The 25,545-nt window shown below is 41.5% G+C and overlaps 1 protein-coding gene across 1 annotated transcript in view; it reads left to right on the top strand.

Annotated features, from left to right (window-relative positions):
- The first annotated feature begins 22,199 nt into the window (after positions 1–22,199).
- The window catches only part of LOC127623875 (spectrin beta chain, non-erythrocytic 1-like), a 122,602-nt gene continuing 119,256 nt past the window's right edge, over positions 22,200–25,545 (top strand). The window contains exon 1 of the mRNA XM_052098458.1: positions 22,200–22,346. The gene's annotated coding sequence lies outside the window, so the exon portion shown is untranslated. The remainder of the gene's footprint in view (positions 22,347–25,545) is intronic.

Here is a 25,545-nt window from a genome sequence, read left to right as displayed (position 1 = left end):
TATACATGTAAATTTAACAACACCTGGATGGAAGAATTTAATTTCATATGTCAAAGCCATGTCTACAATGCCCACGCCTTTTGCAAAGTGTGTCGGACTGATTTTAATATCGGACATGGTGGGAAAAATTACTCAGCACATTAGATTACAACGGCACAATTTGTATAGTATTTAGCCTGCCTCTGCCATTCAGCAACCCCACCCGCTCAGAGGTCTCCCGGATTTTGGTACCCAAATGTTGACAGGTATGGCCAACACCAGTCTCTCAAATGACTTCATAACCATAGATGTCAGGGCGACAAGTCTGTAGTCATTAAGTCCAGTGATTTATGGTTTCTTTGGGACAGGAATGACGATTGAGCGTTTGAAGCAGCATGGGACTTCACACTGCTCCAGTGATCTATTGAAGATCTGTGTGAAGATGGCGGCCAGTTGTTTAGCACAGGATCGAAGACACGCTGGTGAGATGCGATCTGGGCCTGAAGCCTTCCTCGTCTTTTGTTTCTGAAAAACCTGGCACACATCACCTTCACAGATCTTAAGTGCAGGTTGAGTAGCAGGAGGAGGTATGGGGATTGCAAATTTGTGTGTATATGATGGTTTTGTGTTTTACTTTTGTTTATTCTTCTAATCTGTCAAATCTAACAAACAGATTGCTGGCTTTCTGCCACCATTTACTGTGCACATGCGGAATTTTTTGTAAACAGTGGGACTGGTCTATTTGATAGTGCAGTCACACTTTCATTAATTTTTTGCTAATTTACACTTAATGAGAACTTTTTTTAGGAAGATCGGTACACTTACTAATTCATGCACTTATCTACTCAGCCAATCATGTAGCAGCAGTGCAGTGCATAAAATCATGCAGATACGGGTCAGAAGCTTCAGTTTATGTTCACGTCAACCATCAGAATGGGGAAAAAATTTGATCTCAGTGTTTCCGACCATAGCATGATTGTTGGTGCCAGATGGGCTGGCAATGAGTATTTCTTTAACTGCTGATCTTTCGTGCACAACAGTCTCTAGTGTTTAATCAGAATGATGACAAAAACAAAAAACATCCTGTGAGTGGCAGTTCTGCGGATGGAAATGCCTTGTTGATAAGAGAGGTCAGAGGAGAATGTCCAGACTTGTTCGAACAGACAGAAAGGCCACAGTAACTCAGATAATCCCTCTGTAAAATTGTAGTGATCAGAATAGCACAACACGTCAAACGTTGAGACGGATGGGCTATAATAGCATTAGACAACGCTGGGTACAATATTAGGACCATAGTGTTCCTAATAAAGTACTTATTGAGTGTTTTGTTTTTTCTCTTCATTTAATCATTTACTTTTTTATCCAGTAGCTAAACCATAGTTTGATAGTAAGTGATATAAATATGTGTTGAATGTACAACATACATTATAAAGAACCTTAAAGCTAAATACAGGATATTCAAAAGACTTGAAATGCAAATTCAGTACTTACACATTATACCAAAAGCACATAATAATATTCTGTCACTATTGTATAACATCTTTATGTGAGCAGCAATATTTATTCTTAAATTTCAGATTGCTTGATTTCTGAAATATTCATTCATTCATTGCATACCATGTAACATATGTTTACACCCTCAATCACAAACCAGGTTTAAGTTTAACCACTCCAGTCCCAAATTTCAGATTTCGTTTTTAAAATTGTTCAAAGGTACAGTTATGGTGCACATTAACAAAACATAGTAATTAATAAATATTTGGTATTTACCCAGTGGCTCATATGAGAAAGAATAACAGCACTTTCTCCAAAGGTCCTGCGACACTGAATACATTAGGACATCTCGGCTAACTTGATTTGCATGTTAAATGGAAATATCAAGACTTCTCATCCATCCTCGTGTGTGTGTGTGTGTGTGTGTGTGTGTGTGTGTGTGTGTGTGTGTGTGTGTGTGTGTGTGTGTGTGTGTGTGTGTGTGTGTGTGTGTGTGTGTTTCATTGCTGGTCTCTATATCCTTGAATTCAAAAGTCCCTCATATTTCTATTTATATGGCTCATATTAGCCAGATGATTTTAATGCAGTGTGTCTCACTGTAGACTAATTGCAAAGCCAGTTTGTTTGGAAACACCTAGGGTTTGGTGGCTTTCTCAAGGGCACAGTGGTTACACAGCAAGATTCTGGTTTCATTACTTCTCAATTTCATGGTGTGGGATGAAATTTCAAATGCAATGGGTATTGCATTTTCCTTTTACTATGATTAGCAAGCATTTTATAGACTGGGTTCAGTGCAAAAAGGCCCATTACGTCATTTGGCTGCTCTTAATCTTTTAGCCACTAGGGGGAGCCCTTATTGTGGCTCATAGTGAACACAATCATGAACGTGTACTGCAAAGAAGAGAAATAGAAAAATGAGACAGATGTGAAATTGCTTGGTAAGAGTTAAAGACTAAAAATTAAATGTTGGAATAAAATACAACATGCTATTAAAATGTATTGATCAAGTTGTCAGTTTCCTTTGTTATTTATCCTTTCATTAATCAGCCTCTGCATCTCACGTTGTCATTGGGCCTGAATCTTTATTCTCTCATCCCTTAGCATAGCATGTGATTAGATTTTACCTGCTGTGACTCATTCTCCAACTCAGAAATACTTTCTCTTTGTCTCCACAATGCATTATGACTCACTGTCATTCATCATGTATATAGAATATAGCTTCAGTTTGACAATCTGTTCACCTACCTACCCAGGTTAACTGTACCTGTAACTCTTCTGGTCATAATAGGTGTTTACTGTCATTCAGTGGGACTGCAGTCATAATTAATTATCCTCCAGTGTGTCATAATCCGGCAGATTATGGGGTTTTCTTTGCTGTCAGGATCCAGTCCGCAGCTGATTGCCAGCAACAGCCGTTGCACTACCAACATACTCAGAGCTACTAAGTAAGCAAGTGTGAATGTGTTTGATAGTCTTATTTATTTTATCTTATCACATGGCTTGTTGAGCACGTTACCATTGAGACACAGCACGTGTGGAGGCTTCACGCTATTCTCGGTACCATTAACGCACAACTCACCATGCGCCCCACCAAGAACAAGAACCACATTCTAGCGACCACGAGGAGGTTACCCCATGTGACTCTACCCTCCCTAGTAACCGGGCCAATTTGGCTGCTTAGGAGACCTGGCTGGAGTCACTCAGTACACCCTGGATTCGAACTCCCAACTCCAGGGGTGGTAGTCAGCGTCTTTACTTGCTTAGCTACCCAGGTCCCCAGTCTTATTTTTATTAAAATTGTTTTATTCCATCAGAGCATGGCTGAGTTCGAAATTGCATACTACCATACTACTCGTACTATTTCTGCCATAGACACACAAGGCAGAAGTAGTAAGAATAGTATGTGTAGTATGCATTCCGAACTCATCCCATGTTTTCAGTCATGTGTAAATTTGTGACCAACAGTATCATAATGTATGATCAAATTAAACTCCAACCAGAATTGTTTGTGTGTGTGTGTATTTATCACTTTAAGGATAGTAAAACCCAAAAGTTTTGATGTTGTGGGCACAATTTGTCGGTCTCCATGAGGAAAACAGCTTATAAATCATACTAAATGATTTTTTTTAATGTTTTTTGAAAATGTAAAAAAACCATTATGTCGATGGAAAATCCCCATAAAACATGGAAACCCAATGTGTGTGTGTGTGTGTGTGTGTGTGTGTGTGTGTGTGTGTGTGTGTGTGTGTGTGTCATATCAAATCAAATCAAATCACTTTATTGTCACACTACCATGTACACAAGTGCAACAGTAGGTGAAATTCTTGTGTGCAGTTCCGAGCAACATAGCAGTCATGACAGTGACGGGACATATACCAATTACAGTAAACAACATACTTGCACAACACAATTTACATATCAAATGTACACATACTTACACAACACAATAATTACATACAATGTACAGTAAACAATACACACAATATACAATACAATAAGTAAGGAGTATATGAAATATATATATATATATGAAGTAGTATATTGAGGAGAATATGTTGACAGTCCAGTGTGAGATTATAGATTAATAAAGTGCAGTGCTAATTATTGACCCTGATAGATCAAGTGTTCAACAGTCTGATTGCTTGAGGGAAGAAGCTGTCATGTAGTCGGCTGGTGCGGGTCCTGATGCTGCGATACCGCCTGCCTGATGGTAGCAGTGAGAACAGACCATGACTCGGGTGGCTGGAGTCTCTGATGATCCTCCGAGATTTTTTCACACACCGCCTGGTGTATATGTCCTGGAGGGAGGGAAGCTCACCTCCGATGATGTTTCTGGCAGTTCGCACCACCCTTTGCAGGGCTTTGCAGTTGTGGCCGGTGCTATTGCCGTACCAGGCGGTGATGCAGCCAGTCAGGATGCTCTCTACAGTACTGTTGTAGAACCGTGTGAGGATGTGGTGGTTCATTCCAAACTTCCTCAGCCGTCTCAGGAAGAAGAGGCGCTGGTGAGCCTTCTTCACAACGGCCTCAGTGTGGACGGACCATGTGAGTTCCTCAGTAATGTGGACACCGAGGAACTTGAAACTGCTGACTCTCTCTACCGGTGCTCCATTGATGGTGATGGGGCTGTGTTCTCCGTCTTTCCTCCTGAAGTCCACCACAAGCTCCTTGGTTTTACTGACGTTGAGGGAGAGGTTGTGCTCCTGACACCAGCGTGTCAGAGTGTGCACCTCTTCTCTGTAGGCTCTTTCATCATTGTCAGTGATCAGACCTACCACCGTCGTATCGTCAGCAAACTTAATGATGGCATTGGAGCTATGTGTTGCCACACAGTCATGTATATACAGGGAATACAGGAGTGGGCTGAGAACACAGCCCTGCGGGGCTCCAGTGTTGAGGGTCAGTGATGAGGAGATGTTGCTGCCCATTCTAACCACCTGACGTCTGCCTGACAGGAAATCCAGGATCCAGCTGCACAGTGAGCTGTTTAAGCCCAGAGCCCGGAGTTTCATATCAAGCTTGGAGGGCACTATGGTGTTGAATGCTGAGCTGTAGTCTACAAACAGCATTCTCACATGTGTTCCTTTTTTCCAGATGGGAGAGAGCAGTGTGTATTGTAGATGCAATGGCATCATCAGTGGAGCGGTTGTTGCGGTAGGCAAACTGCAATGGGTCCAAAGAGGGGGGCAGAACAGAGCAGATGTAATCTCTAATTAACCTCTCAAAGCATTTGCTGATGATGGGGGTCAGAGCAACAGGACGCCAGTCATTTAAGCAAGTGATTGTGGCTTGCTTCGGTACAGGCACAATGGTTGACGTTTTAAAGCATGTGGGGACTACAGACAGGGAGAGGGACAGATTGAAAATGTCCATAAAAACACCAGCCAGTTGATTCGCGCACGCTCTGATGACGCGGCCCAGAATGCCGTCTGGACCCGCGGCTTTACGGATGTTCACCCGTCGGAAGGATCGGGTTACATCCACAACAGAGACGGAGAGTGAATCAACCTCTGTAGCGACAGCCGCGAGTGCTCTCTCCGCGAGGGCTGTGGTGTTGTCCTCGAAACGAGCAAGTTCGTCCAGGAGAGATGCAGCGGTGTTCATGGCGGAGTCTTTATTTTTTTGTAGTCCGTGATGGTATTAATTCCCTGCCACATACTTCTAGAGTCAGTGGTATTGAACTGACCTTCAAGTTTGTGCCTGTACTGGCGTTTGGCTGCACTGATAGTGTTACGGAGGGCATTACTGGCTTGTTTACGCTCCTCCGTGTTAGAAGAATTAAAAGCGGAGGACCGCGCATTGAGTGCCGCGCGAACCTCGCCGTTAACCCATGGTTTCTGGTTGGGGTATATCCGTATTGTTTTGGTTGGAACAACATCCTCTACGCACTTCCTGATGAAACACGTTACGCTGTCAGCGTAAACCTCGATGTCGTCATCAGAGGCGGACCGGAACATCTCCCAGTCCGCGTGATCAAAACAGTCTAGTAGCGCAGAGTCTGATTGGTCCGACCAGCACCGGATCATTCTGAGGGTGGGTGCTTCCCGTTTCAGTTTCTGCCTATAAGCAGGTAGAAGTAGAATGGAAGAGTGGTCCGATTTGCCAAATGGGGGGGCGGGGGAGGGATTTGTAGCCATACCAGAAAGGAGAGTAACAGTGATCTAAAACCCGGTCCCCTCATGTGTTGAAGTTTATGTGTTGATGGTATTTTGGTGCTATTGTTTTAAAATTAGCTTTGTTGAAGTCCCCGGCAACAATGAACGCAGCCTCAGGGTGCGCGGTTTCCTGCTCACTTATACACCCATACAGTTCCCCGAGTGCCCGGTCTGTGTCGGCTTGTGGGGGGATGTACACAGCTGTGATGATGACCACTGTGAATTCCCTCGGTAGCAAGAATGGTCGACACAGAAGCATGAGATATTCCAGATCAGGAGAGCAGAAAGACTTGATGAAATGTACGTTCCTCTGATCACACCATGATTTGTTGATCATAAAACATACACCACCACCTCTGCTTTTACCTGAGAGGTCTTTCGCTCTGTCCGCTCGGTGCACAGAAAAGCCCGTGATTTCGATGGCCGAGTCTGGAATCTCCGTAGCCAGCCAGGTTTCTGTAAGGCAGATAACACAGCAATCTCTCATCTCTCATTGGAAAGAGATCCGCGCTCTCAGCTCGCAGAGTTTGTTGTCCAGAGACTGAACATTTGCCAGTAGTATACTGGGTAGCGGGGGTCGATTTGCACGACATCTTACTCTGATGAGAATGCCGGCTCTTTTTCCCCTTTTCCTTCTGTGTTTCCGCGGCCGGGCAGTCAAGACAAAGGGCTCCGACGGCATGTTTGTAAACAGCGGGTCGGCATTGAGGAATTTGAAGTCCGGTTTTCGATGTGTAATTGTAGAACCTATGTCCAAAAGTGTTTGTCTGTCGTAAACAATAAGGCAGACAACATCCAAGACAAAAAAACAAAGAACTGTAAACAGAACAAACAATAAACCGCAGTGTTGTATCGGAGCTTGCAACGCAGCAGCCATACTCGGCGCCATCTTGAGTACAAAAAAAAAAAAATGTGTGTGTGTGTGTGTGTGTGTGTGTGTGTTTCATGTTTCTTTCAGGTTAGGATAATGAATTCAGTATCATCTGTCTATGTATTTGACCATGGAATCCTGATTAAAAGAATGTGTGACTGTTTAAAGATCATGAGCGTAACTCATGTGTATAGATTAATTGTGAACATACAGCAGGGCCATAACCACAATATACTTTGAGTATCCCCCTCAATAATAAGATATGGCCAGATCAATTTAAGATTTTCTAAATCATTTCTAAGTAATTCTGGATTTTGTACAGCATCTCCTAAGAGTCTTATTTTAAAAGTGACAGTTTTATTTTGAGTATGTCTTGTCAGGTTTGTGCTCATAAAAGAGCCACCAGTTAAAGTAGTTGTTCACCTAAAAAAATTTAAATGTAGGACTACTTTTACTGACTCATTTATTCACCATTGTGTTGTTCAAAACACATATGCTGGGTTTTCTTGGAACATAAACATTTCTAGTTTAAGAAGCTCTATTCCATACAATAACAGTTTATATTGAGCAGGAGCTGTCAAGCTTCAAAAGGGACAAATACTAGAAATGCTTATTTACTCTTGATTATAAAGACATCATAACTGGTGTCCATATGACAAGTGCACTATATTCCAGCTTTCTAGGACCTTGCAACAGCTATGTGTTGTATGGACTACTTTTATGATATTTATATAATTAATTTTTTCTCTTTGGACCTTGATAGCAGTGGTCAGTATGAACTGTCTTTGCATGGAAGAGTGCAGCGTTAGGATTCTTGAAGAAAATATTATGTTAAGATTGTACTTGGAGGAAAAAACAATGAGGGACAACTTGAGGGCAGTAAATAATTGTGTATTTTATTTTTGCTAACCAGCTGACACAGTCATATAATTTTACAGATACATCAATTATGAGTAATTCTAGTAAAGTAATTCTAATTATATTTGTCTTTTTTATATTCACCACCATGAGGACTTAGAGCACATTGGGAATTGGTCATTCCATATTGGAGGGAAAAAAATACATGTATTTTTAAAACCAAAAATTATAAGATTTTGGGCATTTATCACATTTCAAGCCTTTATTCAGAAATGTATTGCATTCAGCACCTTTAATATATTAAAAGACCAAAGAGGACCATTATATTTGTGACCTCAACACCCGTGTGTTCTATATGCAGAAGCTCTCTGAATAAAAAAAAACAATCTTGCATTTGACATCTGAACTAATGTATATGCACTGAAAAAAAACAAACAATATATGATCAGAATGTCTATAATCTTATCTACAATTCTATTCTATTCTAATTAGTGTTATTTGTAATGTTTCACTCAGGAACACTTGCATCACTGAATGACGATCCTTTCAGAAAGTCTTATATTTATTTTAGGATCTCACATACATTATCTCACTGTGCCAATGATGCAGCTGGATGTGTTTGAATCGTTTAATGCAATACACTGCACAGAATGACACACCATCCCATATCCTGGTTGCATAGCAACAAGAATAATCTCATGTTCTAGTAGGTTTGGTTTGTTCTTATTCCACTTGCAGAGAGAGTGAAAGGTGGGGGCAGATAATATTTTAACATGCAGAGTGACATAACTTTGTTATGTAATATACCTGGTCTCTTGCTCATGCATTTGGTATTGTATTTGTTCATATTAATTATGCTTTATTAATATTATTACATTTATGATAATGTGACCGTGTACACCGACCTCATCCTCATGAGGTAATGCTTGGCTTTGTACAGGGCTCCTGTTAAGTCTTAATTAGCATAACTAGAGAGGCACTTGTGAATAGGTCAGCAAGTCCCTCAATACCAAACCCAGAGGTGCCTAAAATATAGAACACACACATATTCATTCACTCTTAGTGTATTAAAGGAATAGTTTACCCAAAAATGACAATTCTCTCATTATCCACTTACCCTGAAGAAGGCACACGCCGAAACGCGTCTGTGCAAAATAAACAATATATGCATAGTGCGGCCACTTTTTCCATTTTATATGTTATCTTTTAGGCCAGCACTCTTAAAATTCATTATATACACTGAGTGAAGCCTGCTCTCATCCTCACCCACTTACCCTGATGCCATCCCAGATGTGTCTTTCTTCAGCAGAACATAAATTAAGATTTGTAGAAGATGATAGAGCTCTGTCAGGTCTTTATAATAGAGGTAAATGGGTACAGCACTTTGACAGTCCAAAAGTCACATTTAGGCAGCAGTAAAGTAATCCACATACAACTAGATCAATTAATGTCTTCTGAAGCAAATTGATACATTTGTGTACAAAATAAATAGATAATTAAAACTTTTTTAACTTTAAATCTGCGCTTCCATCTACTGCTCTGATGCCCCATTGAGAGCGAGAACCACTAATTGCGACCACGAGGAGGTTACCCCATGTGACTGTACCCTCCCTAGCAACCGGGCCAATTTGGTTGCTTAGGAGACCTGGCTGGAGCCACTCAGCACGCCCTAGATTCGAACTTGCGACTCCAGGGGTGGTAGTCAGCGTCAATACTCACTGAGCTACCCAGGCCCCCTATCGATTTATTTTTTACACAAACTTATCGATTTGCTTCAGAAGACATTCATTGATCTAGTCATTTGTGGATTACTTAAATGGGACTTTTGTACTGTCAAAGTGCTGGCACCTGTGTACTTCCATTATAAGGACCTGACAAAGCTCTATCATCTTCTCAAAATCTTAATTTGCGTTCTGCTGAAGAAAGAATGTCATACACATCTGGGAAGGCATCAGTGTGTGTGTGAGTGTGTATTTATCACTTTGTGGGGACCAAATGTCCCCATAAGGATAGTAAAACCCGAAATTTTTGACCTTGTGAGGACATTTTGTCGGTCCCCATGAGGAAAACAGCTTATAAATCATACTAAATTATGTTTTTTGAAAATGTAAAAATGCAGAAAGTTTTCTGTGAGGTTTAGGTTTAGGGGTAGGGTTAGGTTTAGGGGATTGAATATAAAGTTTGTACAGTATAAAAACCATTATGTCTATGGAAAGTCCCCATAAAACCACTAAACCACGAGATATAATTAAGCTAGTGCCGGAGGCCCTGGGGGGACAGGCGTCTATGACGTCTCCTGGCCAAACTCCATCAGGCAGAGCCAGGAGACTGAATCCTCACCCTCAGCACGCCCTAGATTCGAACTTGCGACTCCAGGGGTGGTAGTCAGCGTCAATACTCACTGAGCTACCCAGGCCCCCTATCGATTTATTTTTTACACAAACTTATCGATTTGCTTCAGAAGACATTCATTGATCTAGTCATTTGTGGATTACTTAAATGGGACTTTTGTACTGTCAAAGTGCTGGCACCTGTGTACTTCCATTATAAGGACCTGACAAAGCTCTATCATCTTCTCAAAATCTTAATTTGCGTTCTGCTGAAGAAAGAATGTCATACACATCTGGGAAGGCATCAGTCAATAATGAGAGAATTTTAATTTTTGGGTGAACTATTCCTTTAAACATGCTTGCTGACACAAATACAGATTTTACATATGAAATGGAGTCTTTGGGACAAGTGATGTTTGGTCACCGTGATACAGAGCTTGGTGTTTTTTTTTTTTAGAACATATTAATGAGTGTTTTAGCCCACAGAAAGAACAAACCTCACATCTCACTTTCAAACTGCTTCTTGCCTAATCTATGTTGACCTGATTCTTATCTGTCTGCAGCCCAGCCTCAAACTCAGTCTGTTTCTCATTCTTTCTCTCTTTATGTTGTTTAATTCTCTCTTTGTCTTTCTTCTCTCTTTCAAATGAGGTCAGAGATTGAGTTTATATCAAAGTCACAGCTATCCAGCTTGTCATGCAGTACATCTCTCCAGGCTCTAAAAGTGTTAAATATAACAAAGCATCAATGTCACCCTACCCATATACTACATAAATACGAATGGGAATGCTCTGTGCTTGTGTGTGTGGGAGGGGGGAGAGGGGTATGCATGAATTGGTGTGTCCTGGTTTCAGATGGCTATTTTTAGTCTGTGATTGATTAAAATAGTTCTTAGCTAAAGTTTGAGGGCACAATTTCTTTGGGATATATGGGTTGTTTCATGTAACTTTGTCTAAGCTGGCAGTGTGTGTGTGTGTGTGTGTGTGTGAGTGTGTATTTATCACTTTGTGGGGACCAAATGTCCCCATAAGGATAGTAAAACCCGAAATTTTTTACCTTGTGAGGACATTTTGTCGGTCCCCATGAGGAAAACAGCTTATAAATCATACTAAATTATGTTTTTTGAAAATGTAAAAATGCAGAAAGTTTTCTGTGAGGTTTAGGTTTAGGGGTAGGGTTAGGTTTAGGGGATTGAATATAAAGTTTGTACAGTATAAAAACCATTATGTCTATGGAAAGTCCCCATAAAACATGGAAACACAACATGTGTGTGTGTGTGTGTGTGTGTGTGTGTGTGTGTGTGTGTGTGTGTGTGTGTGTGTGTGTGTGTGTGTGTGTGTGTGTGTGTGTGTGTGTGTGTGTGTGTGTGTGTGTGTGTGTGTGTGTGTGTGTGTGTGTGTGTGTGTGTGAGGGTCTGGCTAAACAACCCCCTACCTCCGTGTGGTGCCGGACGGGCAACGTTGTAGGCAGCGCCATGAGGGGAGGGCCAATAAAGACTGTTCCCTCCCCTTTCTGTCATGGTGCTTTACAGCGGCCAAATGGGGGCTCTGGACGGGTGCGAGGGGCTGGTAACCCCTCTACCCTCAATCTCATTACCACTAAACCACGAGATATAATTAAGCTAGTGCCGGAGGCCCTGGGGGGACAGGCGTCTATGACGTCTCCTGGCCAAACTCCATCAGGCAGAGCCAGGAGACTGAATCCTCACCCTCGGGGCTCCTCCAGAAACAACAAAAAGCCACTACCGATGGCCACGTGGAATGTTCGAACGCTCACAGCGGAGGAGAGGCTGCCACTCCTCTGTCGGGAGCTGGACCGGTACCGCCTGGATCTCTGTGGTGTTCAGGAGGTCCGGTGGACCGGCTCTGGCTCTTGCCACTATGTATGCTGGAGTTGGCATCGTCCCCCACTCCTCTGGATGTCGAGGGGAAATGGGCGAGGTTTAGGGCTGTGGCTCATGTAACTGCAATGGCAGTTTTGGGCACACGGTCCAGACCTCCTCAGAAACCCTGGCTGACAGAGGAGGTGTTCAGGCTGGCTGAGAAAAAGCGACAGGCCCACTCTCATCGTCTACAGCATCCCACGTCAGAGAATGAGGATGATTACCGCAGCCTTCGCTCGGAGGTTCAGAGAGCCGTGAGGCGCTGCAAGGATGGTTGGTGGTCGCGGGTTGCTGAGGAGATGGAGTCTGCCTCAGTGGCCCACGATCACAAATCGCTCTTTAATTCTATCAAAAAGTTACTTGCAGCGCACACCTATTACCATCATTAGGAGAAAGAATGGTGATCCAATCTCCGACCCCCAGAAACAGGTTTACAGATTTGCTGAGCATTTCTGTGAGGTCCTGGGGAGGGAAGTCCCTGAGCCTGGAAAACATTGTGGGACAAAGTGGGGATGACCCTGCTGGGGCTCGCGGTGCCACAAATATTGAAGGAAGAAGTCACTCCTTGTGGGTGGCTGGCTGAGGTACCATCTTTAGAGGAAGTACTGAAGGCGATCCAGAGCCTGAGGCCAGGAAAGGCACCGGGCAGAGATGATCTCCCCAGTGAAATGCTGAGGGAGGGTGGTGTTTGTGCACAGACTGCCCTACATGACATCATAACAACAGTCTGGACCACTGGGCGGGTTCACGCAGGATTGGAAGGATGCCCTGGTGGTCCCTCTCTTTAAAAAGGGGACCGCTCAGATTGTAATAACTATAGGGGCATCTCACTCCTCAGTGTGCCAGGAAAGGTCCTGGCAAGGATTATTCAACATCGCCTTGCCAGGCACGCTGAGGAGAGACTTGCGGAGCCCCAGTGTGGTTTCAGGAAGGGGCGGTCTTGCACAGATGCCATATTCTCTGTCCGTCTGCTACAGCAGAGGTGTAGGGAATTCCAGCAAGACCTACATCTCTGCTTTATTGACCTGGTCAAGGCCTATGATACCATCAGTAGGCCTGGGCTCTGGGTTGTTCTTCGTGCTTTCGGAGTCCCAGACCCGCTGCTCGCGATTATTAAGGACCTTCATGATGGCGAGCGGGCCCGGGTAAAACTACGTGGTCGGGAGTTGGAGCCATTCCCTGTTCACCTTGGAGTGTGACAGGGATGTCCTCTGGCCCCCACATTATTTAATATCTATTTTGACCATGTGGTTCGTGAAGCCTTCGATGGCTGTACTGGCGGAATTTCCATCTGGTACAGATATAATGGGAGGTTGATCGATGCCCGGGTGCGGTCAAGGGATGGCTCCCTATTGGTCAACCACATTATGTATGCTGATGATCTGGTGATTGCTGCTCACTCAGAGGAGGAGTTGGAGGCGCTGCTGATGAACCTGGAGCTTGCCACTAAGAGATGGGGCCTGACCATCAGCCCAACCAAAACTAAGCACCTTCCTGGGTATTATGTACCAACGGACACTACACCCCCACATCTCCCAATTGGTGATGGGGCAGTTGTGGAGAGTGTGGAGTGTTTTCCATACCTGGGAAGTGTGCTTATGACCAGCTCCGGTTTGACAGCAGAGGTCTCACTCCGAATCAGTCGAGCGGCATTATCTTTTCATCGGCTGCGTAATGCTGTGTGGAAGCTAACCGGTTTGTCGCTCCGCACAAAGCTTCAAGTATTCTCGGCCACGGTCATTCCCTCCCTTCTCTATGCTTGCGAAACGTGGACCCCCCTAATGGAACATCTTCGCCGGCTAGAAACATTTAGGCTGGCCTGCCTAAGATCCATCCTGGGTTTAACCAGGCTGGATTGTGTGAGGAGCTCACAAGTCTTTAAAAGATGTGGACAAAGTCCCATCGGTGAGCTCCTCCGGCAGGCAAGGTTGCGTTGGCTGGGTCATGTAGCCCGCATGCCCGGCCACCGCATGCCTAAACAGTTATTGTTTGGCGGATAGAGGGGCTAAGCGGGCGCGGCACGGGCTGGAGAAGAGATGGGGTGATGTGGTACAGGAGGATCTGGAGCTGAGTGGACTTGCCGACGACTGGTACCAGCAGTGTCAAGATCGGCCTCTTTGGAGGAGGCATGTGAAGGATGCTGCTGGCCAGTTGGAGGCAGTCGCCCTCCAACAACAACAGAGGGCAGAGGAGCGACGCTCACAACAACGAGCAGAGCACAGGGTGGCTAAAGCACAGCAAGTTGGCACAGTAGGGGGCACAGGTGGTGCATCAACCAGTCATCTCAGTCATTCGACCCATGTCACCGGTTGGATCTGTCCCGTGACCTCCTGCCAGCGGGCGTTCGACACTTCACGTGGCCTTAACGTGCACATAGCCTGGCACAAGCGTCGTGGTGACGTCACCGCCACTTAGTGGCGAATGGCGGTTGTTTGTTTGTTTGTTTTGTGTGTGAGCGTGTATTTATCACTTTGTGGGGACCAAATGTCCCCATAAGGATAGTAAAACCCGAACTTTTTGACCTTGTGGGGACATTTTGTCGGTCCCCATGAGGAAAACAGCTTATAAATCATACTAAATTATGTTTTTTGAAAATGTAAAAATGCAGAAAGTTTTCTGTGAGGGTTAGGTTTAGGGGTAGGGTTAGGTTTAGGAGATAGAATATAAAGTTTGTACAGTATAAAAACCATTATGTCTATGGAAAGTCCTCATATAACATGGAAACCAAACAAGTGTGTGTGTGTGTGTGTGTGTGTGTGTGTGTGTGTGTGTGTGTGTGTGTGTGTGTGTGTGTGTGTGAGCGTGTATTTATCACTTTGTGGGGACCAAATGTCCCCATAAGGATAGAAAAACCCGAAATTTTTGACCTTGTGGGGACGTTTTGTCAGTCCCCATGAGGAAAACAGCTTATAAATCATACTAAATTATGTTTTTTGAAAATGTAAAAATGCAGAAAGTTTTCTGTGAGGGTTAGGTTTAGGGGTAGGGTTAGGTTTAGGGGATAGAATATAAAGTTTGTACAGTATAAAAACCATTATGTCTATGGAAAGTCCCCATAAAACATGGAAACCAAACAGTGTGTGTGTGTGTGTGTGTGTGTGTGTGTGTGTGTGTGTGTGTGTGTGTGTTTACGGGTGGGTGGTTTACATACTAAACTATGTTTTTTGAAAATGTAAAAATGCAGAATGTTTAGGGTTAGGATTAGGGGCTAGAATATATAGTTCTATGTCTATGGAAACTCCTCATAAGGATAGCCACGCCAACATGTGTGTGTGTGTTTAGGGAATAACATCCTCAGTCCACACAATGTGAAAATGTATGTTCATTTTCTTAACACTTCATCCTCTGTTCAGTTATTCTTTATCTTTTTTTTTTTTTCAACTATTCCCAATTGCAGTGATGTAGACAAACAATATCCTACCACATGAGATATTCCAGACAGAGTGATGTTTATAAGATATGCTGGTGATTGATACCACAATCTAAAGATTGTGGTATCCATCACACACACGGCCATCTGTAGCATGTAAGGTCTGTATCATTTGACAATGTCCACACAATGCATTCTGGGAAGAAGCCAGAGATAAACATACCAGAGAAGTAACCTATTTGTGATCTTCCTGCTCTTATGTTCCCATCACTCTCCCTCTCTTTCTCTCCATGTCCTCCTTTGCTTACTTTTTGTTACTCTTTTCCCTTTCTTTTCTCTTACTAATTTTAAGCTGTCACACCCTTATTTTATTTTCCCCTTTACTTCATCTTCTCTTTATTCATTAATTCACATTAAAAACAGTTCAAGGAACAAAAACCGAAAAAGAAAGAAAGTCCCTTTCAACTGTTCTGTGAAAACTTTATTTTTAAATGAGGCATCAGGTTAATAATGTTATTATTTTGTACAAGCAAGCACAACTCCCTCATTATTTATACCATGATCAATAGAAACATGTAAATGCGTCATGCTGCAAACCCCCCAATGTTCAAGCAAAATCTACGCCCTTGGCGGAACAGCAGAGCCATAATGTAAAAATACAGTTTCTGTTCAGAATGGACTGTGAAAAAAAGCATTTAGTTTTCAATCCCTGCTTCATACCCATCATAGCACAGCACTCAATATATCCAATAAGAGACTCTGTAATTCCTATAACACCCTTACAATCACCTACACTGCATGCACAATGAAAGACCAACATGTGAGCCTAAAAGCTGACACAGTTAAAAACAACATTTCCATCAAGTGATATCAGACTTCTAAAAATGCTTAATTCAGTTGTTTTGTTTATTTGGGGGTAATTCTGAGGAATTGCTGCTGAAGCTTCTTACTTCCCAATTCCCTTTTCTTTCATCCTGCCTCTATCCATCCTACATTCGCTCCATGTCCTATTTTTATGCAACAATCCAAACTACAACAGTGAGGTGACCTTCAAAACTTGTTTCTGGGGAATAGGTAGAACTTGGTGGTGAGAGAGAATAAAGAGAGAACAGAAATAGTTTGCTTGTCCCTGTGAGATGACTAGAGGAATTTAAATATATTTTAGAATAGAGAGAGAGAGAGAGAGAGAGAGAGAGAGAGAGAGTGGAGAATAGAACAAGGGAGAAGGGAGAAGGGTGAAAGGAGAAAGGGAAAGAGTGGTACACAGATTGTCAAACAGCGTCATTTATATTTGTGATTTCTTATGGATGCAAATGTGACCACAGCATCAGCCGATGATATCGAGAAACAAGAGCTATCGCAAACAACACAGTCATCAACATGATCTATGCAGCAACCGAGCTGTGTTATGCACACACCTCCATCCAGGGGCAACAGATGTGGAAATCCTGCACTGAACACATGCAATGAGCCTGAGGCAAAAACGATGGCTTCTGTACACAATGAACACACACACACACACACAGGGGCGAAAATTTCATCAAAATGGGGGGACAATAAACATAACAATTCTCAAGAGCAATTTCTGAAGGGGACACCAAGGATTTTTTTGTTGTTGCCCCATTTGCATTTGTATTATTTTATTTCTTAAACAATTATTTTTAGAATATATCATTATATTATTTACAATACACATATTTTAATGATATTTTAGGGGGCGGACAACCCTCAGATAGGAGGGTCCTGACCCACCCCCCAACGATTTCCGCCTGTGCACACACCCACACATACACACACACACAAACAAATTGAGATACATGTTCCAGTGATTCAGCCCATTGGTGTTCACTGAGGCAGTTGTTTTAAAAGCACAAATATTATAACATAAATCCCCTATTACCAGGCCCTGACAGAATTTGCAGACTTTAAAAAAATTTAGAATAATAATTTAGCATTTTCTGCAAAGATTTTGTGGAAAATCTGTAGAAATCTGTGGAATGGGTTAAAAAAGAAAAGAAAAATTTGTAAAACAGAGCTGAGAGCACTGCACATACATATTAATAGCTAAAAGCATGATCAAATTAGCCATAATCTTAATCAAATTAGTTTGTTTTTTTAAACAAACGTGCAAGGGAACTTTGTGAATGATGGGTGTATTAATTCTGCAGAAATCTGCTGAGCTCTCTGCAAATGCAGATTCTTTCTATTTCGACCCTCTTCTATGTCTCCATCCCCTTAAGCTATAGGGTATAACGAGGCTCAAGGCACCTTATGGAAATTTTAATTTTAACATTTTATTCTGGTTACAAAGTATATCAAGATTGAAAGAATACACTTGATTGAATACTGAAGGAGCAGCATAATTTGTGTGAAAATAAATAATAACGAAAGGTTGTTTTAATTAAAATTATTTTTACCCCCTTTTTTTTATTAATTATTTTAGGGTAAAAGGCCCCCAGGGGGTAATAGTGATACTGTATAAATATAGGGACAATAGTTACAGTGGAAAATCTGTCTACTTCCGCAAACGTATTTGAGAGAGCAAGATGCTTTTGAGTAACAAATTAAGATAATACTTATTCAAAATAACCTCTTCAGAAAAGGGTTAATCATTTTCTTTTAATTTCAATCACATTTGGCATTTCATAACATCTCAAGTATTCTATAAACAAATCAATCTCCATTGTGATTGGATCAGTCAATGTTTGTCAATTTCACTTTCAACATTTTTCAGAACAAATCTATTCGCACCACTTAAGAAAACCAATGTTTTTTGGGGGGTTTTACCCCAAATACTATCCTTCCACTTGGACAGTTTTTAAAAAGACTTTTGACTTAACCACCTTGAACAAAACTGAAATAACAAATAAGACTTTTGTCTCAAATAAATGTGATAATTTCAGGGATTTTTATTAGCTACATAAATTTGCAACATTTTAAAAAAATAATCAAAATCAAATTTAAATTAACAGAAAATTAAATAAAAAGTGCCTTTTACCCCAGGGGACCTTTAGCCTGTTGTACCCTACACCCACTGCTATATGAGGAATGGACAGACAGAAGGGCATATTTAGAAAGAGAAATACAGAGTGATGTAGATGGAGGGGCAGAAATAAAACTGAGAGAGAGAGAGAGAGAGAGAGAGAGAGAGAAAGATAGAGAGAGAAAGAAAGAGAGACTGAATGTGCTGTAGTGAGCAGAAGGCAGTTTCTATGTAAGCACAGCTTCAGCCAGTCTGTCCCAACTACAGCAGGCCCCATTCACATACACCCTACTGCCCACTCAGCTGTTTTCCTTTGTCTTCCACACTATTGTGCCCTCTTCCAAAAGAAGGGGGGCCAGGTAGGGATGGTGACCATTGTAGGTGGGCGGCATGGAGGTGTGGGGGGAAATTGTTTTTCAGATGATTCTTACAGCAAAACAGGCCATCTATATATCACCCACTCAGTACACTGATAAAATACACACCAAACTACAGTATATTGTTGCTCGTTCAAGACAACTTTCAATAAACAGAGAATTTACAAGATAATGATCAACAGATAAAAAAATCTAATGTATGTCAATGTATAGTGAATAATGTGTATGTGACATAATGGGATAACATAAGGGCATGGAGATATTTACAGTATTTGTCATACTTTAAGCATGTGTTTGAATAACTATCTGCTGCTATGTAAATGTCATATGAAAACGTTCATTATATGCTCCAATGGCCAGAACCTGTTTATGAGGGAGCATGCTAGACTACTGTTCGTTAGTGCAGATAAAACTGAAATTAATTTGATCACTTGATCCGTACATCTAACACTGTCAGTATTGGGATTTTGTTAGTCATTGACTAAATATGGATCAGCAAATTCTTTAGTTCAAAATGAATGCAAGGTGCAAGGAATTCCGGGTTCTAATCTGCCCTAATATATATTTTTTTATTTATTAAACAAAGATTGCACCTGAATGTCAGTGAATGTATATCATGAGCGGGGACGCATATGTTTGCAATTTGCTTTGCGACTGGAATTGAGAAGAAGTTGCGGTGCGATTGTAGCACATGTCTGGATGCACAAAAGAACATCACCACCTGCTGTCAATCAGCACCACTGATAACAGCCGTCACAAACACTCATATAACAAACACCAGTCCTGGATCACCACTTATTGTAACACAAAGGAAATGGAAACTCCTGCTCAAGAACTGGAGATATTTCTACTGCATTAGACACTTAAGCCCAAAGGATACTTCGGTCAGGCGTGAATGCTGAGCACCCATGTACATGGCGTGTGACACAAATCTTGTCATTAACATTGTGTGTAGGGAGGGAGGGTAGAGTCAATGGGGTAACCTCCTCATGGTCACGATTAAGTGGTTCTCGCTCTCAGTGTGGCACGTGGTAAGTTGTGCGTGGATCGCGAAGAGTAGCATGAGCCTCCACATGCTGTGAGTCTCCGCTGTGTCATGCACAGTGTGCCACGTGATAAGGTGTGCGGATTGACTCTCTCAGAAGCAGAGGCAATTGAGACTTGTCCTCCACCACCCGGATTGAGGTGAATTACCGCGCCACCACAAGGACCTTCTGAGTAGTGGGAATTGGGCATTCTCAAAATTGGGGAGAAAAGGGGATAAAAGAAAAAAAGAGAAAAAAAGAAGAAGATGTAATCACTGCTAAACAACAGGAGATGAAGGTAAAAACAACACCAGTTGATGTGAAAGTCAAGAGCGAGTGTGTAAGGAGGTCTAGAGATACCTCTATTTGCAACACAAGTCTGAGGGATTATAAAGACATGCGCCAACCCAACCACCTGTGTATGTGTGCACAGTTATTTGTAGTATATTTTAACAGGCACGAATACATCCATATGCAGACGCTGAGCATTTGTGTCAAAATGGAAGTATACCCAGGGCTTTACCTGATGAAGGGTATTTCTAAAAGTGGTGGGGACAAAACTGGCAAAGGCAAAAAGTATTGGGGTCCTACCCGTCCCATCCATAAATTACGTCTTTGATGTGGACATATATTCTTTTCCCATAGTTTTGTAGTTTCATATAAGAGCCTCTCTTTAAACTTAAAGGGGACTGCTCAGTTATAAGTCTTGCATTTACAAGGTAATACTTTTCATGTACAAGTGTAAACCATCGTCATCAGATCTGCCATGCATTTAGAACTGACAGACTGCATGTTCTGATCACTGTTTATGTTCTTGGTTTGGATAGACCACGCATCCAGTAGGTAGGGATGGGAGGATCGATACTAAAAACTTCCGATACTGATGTGGTATCAAGAATATCGATCCTCACATACAAATATTGATTTTTAACTAGTGATCTTATTATTTAGAAACATGAAATTTGTGCATCTCATAAGTTTAGAAGTGGAAAAGAATAATTATATGAGCGAATTGTTGCATGGCACCGGAACTATTTTTTCTCCCACTCACAGAAATGCTAAAATACACCAGCAGTCAGACAGCACTCACCCTTTCAGTAATAGTGCTCGTTCAAAGAGGGAGCAGTGCTTTTCTGAGGTAATGACAGAAAAACAGCATCTGGAGTTGTTCACACCAAGTAATGACAAACCTAGACGTGACATGTATTATAATGGGCTGGTGTGACCATTTTATCAGGCTTATTTCAATTCAGAGGTGTTAAAACATTGATAATGATCTTTAATCCTCGTTAATAAATTATACCCTAATGAAAACTACCCATGGATTTACTGTAGTAATATTGTATTAACCATGACTAATAACCATGACTGTAGTAACCATGCTTATTTTGTTTTATTGGCAGTAACCAAGGTTTTGCTACAGCATTACTGTATTATCTATATGGTAACTTGGTTTTAGTAATAGTAACCATATAATAATATCTATGGTTAATTTTGTGAATTTATATGTTGCTTATACTTACTCATTTTAAAAAGGTAAACAAAGCAGTCTAATAATTTTCTGCTTAGGCCTATACATATATAAAATAATTAAGTAATAATTTAAATTACTAATTTTATCCAAATAATTCGCAAAAATTAAATGTATTAGAGGTATCGGTATTGGTATCGATATCGGCGATACTTGCCTAAAAGTAGGCTATACTTGGTATCAGATCGAGAGAAAAAAAATTGGTATCGCCCATCCCTATCAGTAGCCCAATGTGTAGGCCTAGTATGAGTAACTGAGAAGACTGTTTCTAAACGCATTGAATTAACCATCTGTAAAAATGGCTGTCTCATCAAGACTCATTTTGTATATCTGATTTGCTTCATGGTGGAAAATATCCATCAACTGGGCATTTGCAACTGGGCTGTCTTCTTTGCTGGACATTGGGGCGTTTGTTGTATTTAAACACCCATAGGCTTTGCAAACACTGGAGTAAGGACAGCAAACTTAATTCACTCCATGTGGACGAACGTGTGCGCGAAATGCCTTTAAAATATCCACGCACTCGCGCCTCTCGTGTGTAGGCGCTCGAGATGTGTGCACGAGCGATGATGCGACTGTGCACGCTCGCGCTTGAGTAGAACCCCCAGCTCTCGATCATTCAAAGATTTCGTCTGTTAGGCAGACTAAAGAAAGACTCGAGGGACGGATGTTGTGCGACGAGAGACACTGAGGAGGTCGCGTTGACACCAATGTTCTATTCAAAAAGACGAAGAAAACTGAAGTAACGGTTTGAAATTGGTTACCTGAGCTCACCGTCACGCGAGGGCTTTATGTTTCATAACCGCCCGCGCTGGTTTGGCAGGAAAACACACTTAAGGATGCGGATCTAACAGAACATATCTATCGGGATTTTAACGAGAGAAAAGAGAAACACCTATATGATCTGAGCGAAATCATTCTGCTTTGTCTTCGTCCAAGAGAAACGTTGAGAGGTCCGATTCGTTTGAATTGGAAAACAACCACGCCATCGGTAAGTCTGCTCATCTCTAACGGATGATGATTTAAAGATTACGCTTTGGTCATCACGATTTAATAATGGCGACCAGGTACAACACATTGTGTTTGGCCGGGGATGTGAATATTGTGTAGTAACGTGTGGCACGTTTGTACAGTTAGCTCACATGGGTCTGGTGAGGATGACCATGTTGCTCGCCTTTTGTCTCGGCGTGTGTCTGTAAATCCACACCGCTCACATTCACTCCTGCCCATACCATCATGAGAGCGTTTCACCCAAACATTCCGGTTCCACACACCGATTATGTGAGTGATATCTGTGCAAGGTGAGGGTATGTGGTGTTCTTAAACGCAATGCAATATATTGTGATTTTGCTCCCAACTTGAGTGAATGCATGCCATCTTGCTGTGTTATTTTGATTTGTCAGAGGCGCTGGACGGGAGGCAAATGCATGGCCTCACTAGCTGTGTAACCAGAACATTGTCAAATTCTCGTGTAAGGTTAGGACTTACCAAACCTAATGTCCTTGGTTAATTGTACTTCTCAACAACCAACTTTAACGTCAGTGTTGTGGACGGCTATCTTTGGCAGATTAGGGCGTTTAATGATCGAATCAACTAGGACATGGTAGTGTCTCCATTGCATGTTGTATAAATGGAATGAAAGGTTGAGAACACAGGATTTGAAAACATTAACACAGCATGGATGGAGGGGGATTACAGTCACATCTGCGGTCAGTCTGGAGTTGGTGTTGTGGACCATCTGTGTTTATTGCACCCCTGATTCAGTGGGACAGGCCCTCATGTTGTCTGGATGGGCAGTTTGAAGCACTGATAGTTTCCATGCTGTCTTGAGCACTAAATCTGAGCACATTTGACATGTTTACTGTATGTACTGCCTAAGAAGTTTTCATCTTGGTAGTTCTGTTGAAAAATGTTTGGGCAGAACTTACTAAGCTTCATATTAGTGGTACAGCAAGTTATCGGCCAATTATTAACTAAATTATAACTGTTGGCATATCGAACCTAAGCATGACAACAATGATATGGAAAAGTTTATAGTAATTTTTTTTACATAAACCTACCAAAATAAATGAAATCCAGAACAGTAGAGCTAGTCAAATATGCATATTATAATAATAATAATAATAATAATAATAATAATATATTATCTTGTCTGTCTTTTAATTGTGGCTTTCTTAAAATGTTGTCCTATCAACAGATCCAATCCATGTTCAATGGATATTATTTATTGTTAGAACAGTAAAATAGCTTTTGTACCAATTTGGTTGCTTAGGAGACCTGGCTGGAGTCACTCAGCATGCCCTGGATTTGAACTCGTGACTCAAGGGGTGGTAGATAGGCAATATTTTAAAACCAATATATCTTAGACTTTCTTTACCGGATAGCCCCAGACACAGAGACTACAAGAGTGCAAATTGAATGAAATCCCAGGTGCAGTTTATTGTGCTACTTACCAAAAGAAAAAGAATTGGTAAACAATACGGGACTGTTAATTATAATGAAGCCCGAAATACACGTGGCACTCTTATTTTGAAATCCCTGCACTCCTAATTGTGAGCTCACTGATTGCTGATTCAATGAGAAAGTGAATCTGATTCAAACTGCTAACCTGAACTTCAAACCCTCAGTTCTTTTCGTGTTTTTCATGAAAAAGATCCTGTTCAGAAGAGTAATTTGGTCGTTGGTATGTTGTTTTGTGTGTGAAGTGAGCTCATCAGAAACAGAAAAGCGGTGCAAGAGATATTGGTGCGCATTCTAAAAATATATTCAGTAACTCACAAGATGATATCTGATGAAACCGCATATGAACGCACACAACCCGACTGTCGCCAGTGGTGACTAGATTTTTAATTATTGGCGCAATCAATTATTTTTGGTCTCATTCGCAGTCTGGAATATTGATACAGACTTTTCAATTCCGATTCACAACTCTTGATTCCGATTTGATATAGATTCATGTGGGTATATTTCAGTTGTAAATAGTTGAAACAGTTGAATATATGGCTGCTATGAACTCACGCTGGGAGATCCATCAGTACAGGGGAAACTTCCATGCGAAAAGGTTAAGAGCATTAGCTGAGAGAAAATTTATTTAATATGTAAGCTAAATGAACATTGTAACTAGAGATGCACCGATTGCAATTTTCTTGGCCGATTCCACAAGTGTGACCTGCCGATACCGATTTTCTTTCTAAGAACTATTATTGACCACATATACAAACAAAATCTACCTTTCTTCAATGCAAAATTTTATTTTCATAAGAAAATAAATTATTAAACATTACAATTTCCCCCAAACTGCACTAAGTTACAGGATCTTCTCTCACTTAAACAACTCTCAAAATAAAGTGCTCTGTGACTGGAAAGCGGTAGAAATAACAATTAACTGCAAATGAGTTGCTTTATATAACAGATGTCATTTTCCACTATTTTTATAAATGGACCTTTTTCTCTTTATTACTCATCTAACAAAACAATTCCACAGATCTGAAAAACTGAAGTGTCCAATACGCTCTACTTACGTTAGATGTCCAAATATCAGTTGTATTACTGAGCACTGCTTCGGGAACGGCTTGTAACCATACCCGTCAACACTCCCGTTTTGTTATTTCTCCCAAGAAAACTCCCGTAATTTTTATGGCCCAAACCACTTTATATGAATAATCGCATCAATATATTATTCCAAGGTGGTAGGGTTGGGCGATGTCCCCTAAATTGGCAGTTGACGATGTTGACAGTAAAACATCGCAATGGACGATGATATCGTCGGGGGGGTGGGGGGGATTATATAATTTCATATAATTTTCAAAAATTATATGAAAAATTATAATTTCGTTATTTTACTAACCCAACTAATGACTCGTCGGCGCTTTATCAGTAGGTTGCACGACACGTGAAGCATTTTTTTTTTTAGCTTTCACTTAAGAAGAGTTGTGCACTTTTTATTTTAATATATCTCTTTACATTAATACTATTTTCCACTTAAAAACTATAATTTCGTTATTTTACTCACTGATGAGCAAAAGGTCGATGCAGAAATGACCATGTACCTGCAGGAAATGGCCATTGATGGGGAAGAGGACCCGCTGACTTGGTGGAAAACGAACGACAAAAGGTTTCCGTTCATGGCAAGATTAGCACGGAAATATCTGTGCATATGTGCTACCAGTACTCCATCAGAGTGGGTCTTC

Source organism: Xyrauchen texanus, chromosome 3 (assembly GCF_025860055.1).
Source record: "Xyrauchen texanus isolate HMW12.3.18 chromosome 3, RBS_HiC_50CHRs, whole genome shotgun sequence".
NCBI lineage: Eukaryota > Metazoa > Chordata > Actinopteri > Cypriniformes > Catostomidae > Xyrauchen > Xyrauchen texanus.
The sequence above is the reverse complement of the archived record's forward strand: the minus strand, read 5'-3'. Positions and strand labels throughout refer to the sequence as shown.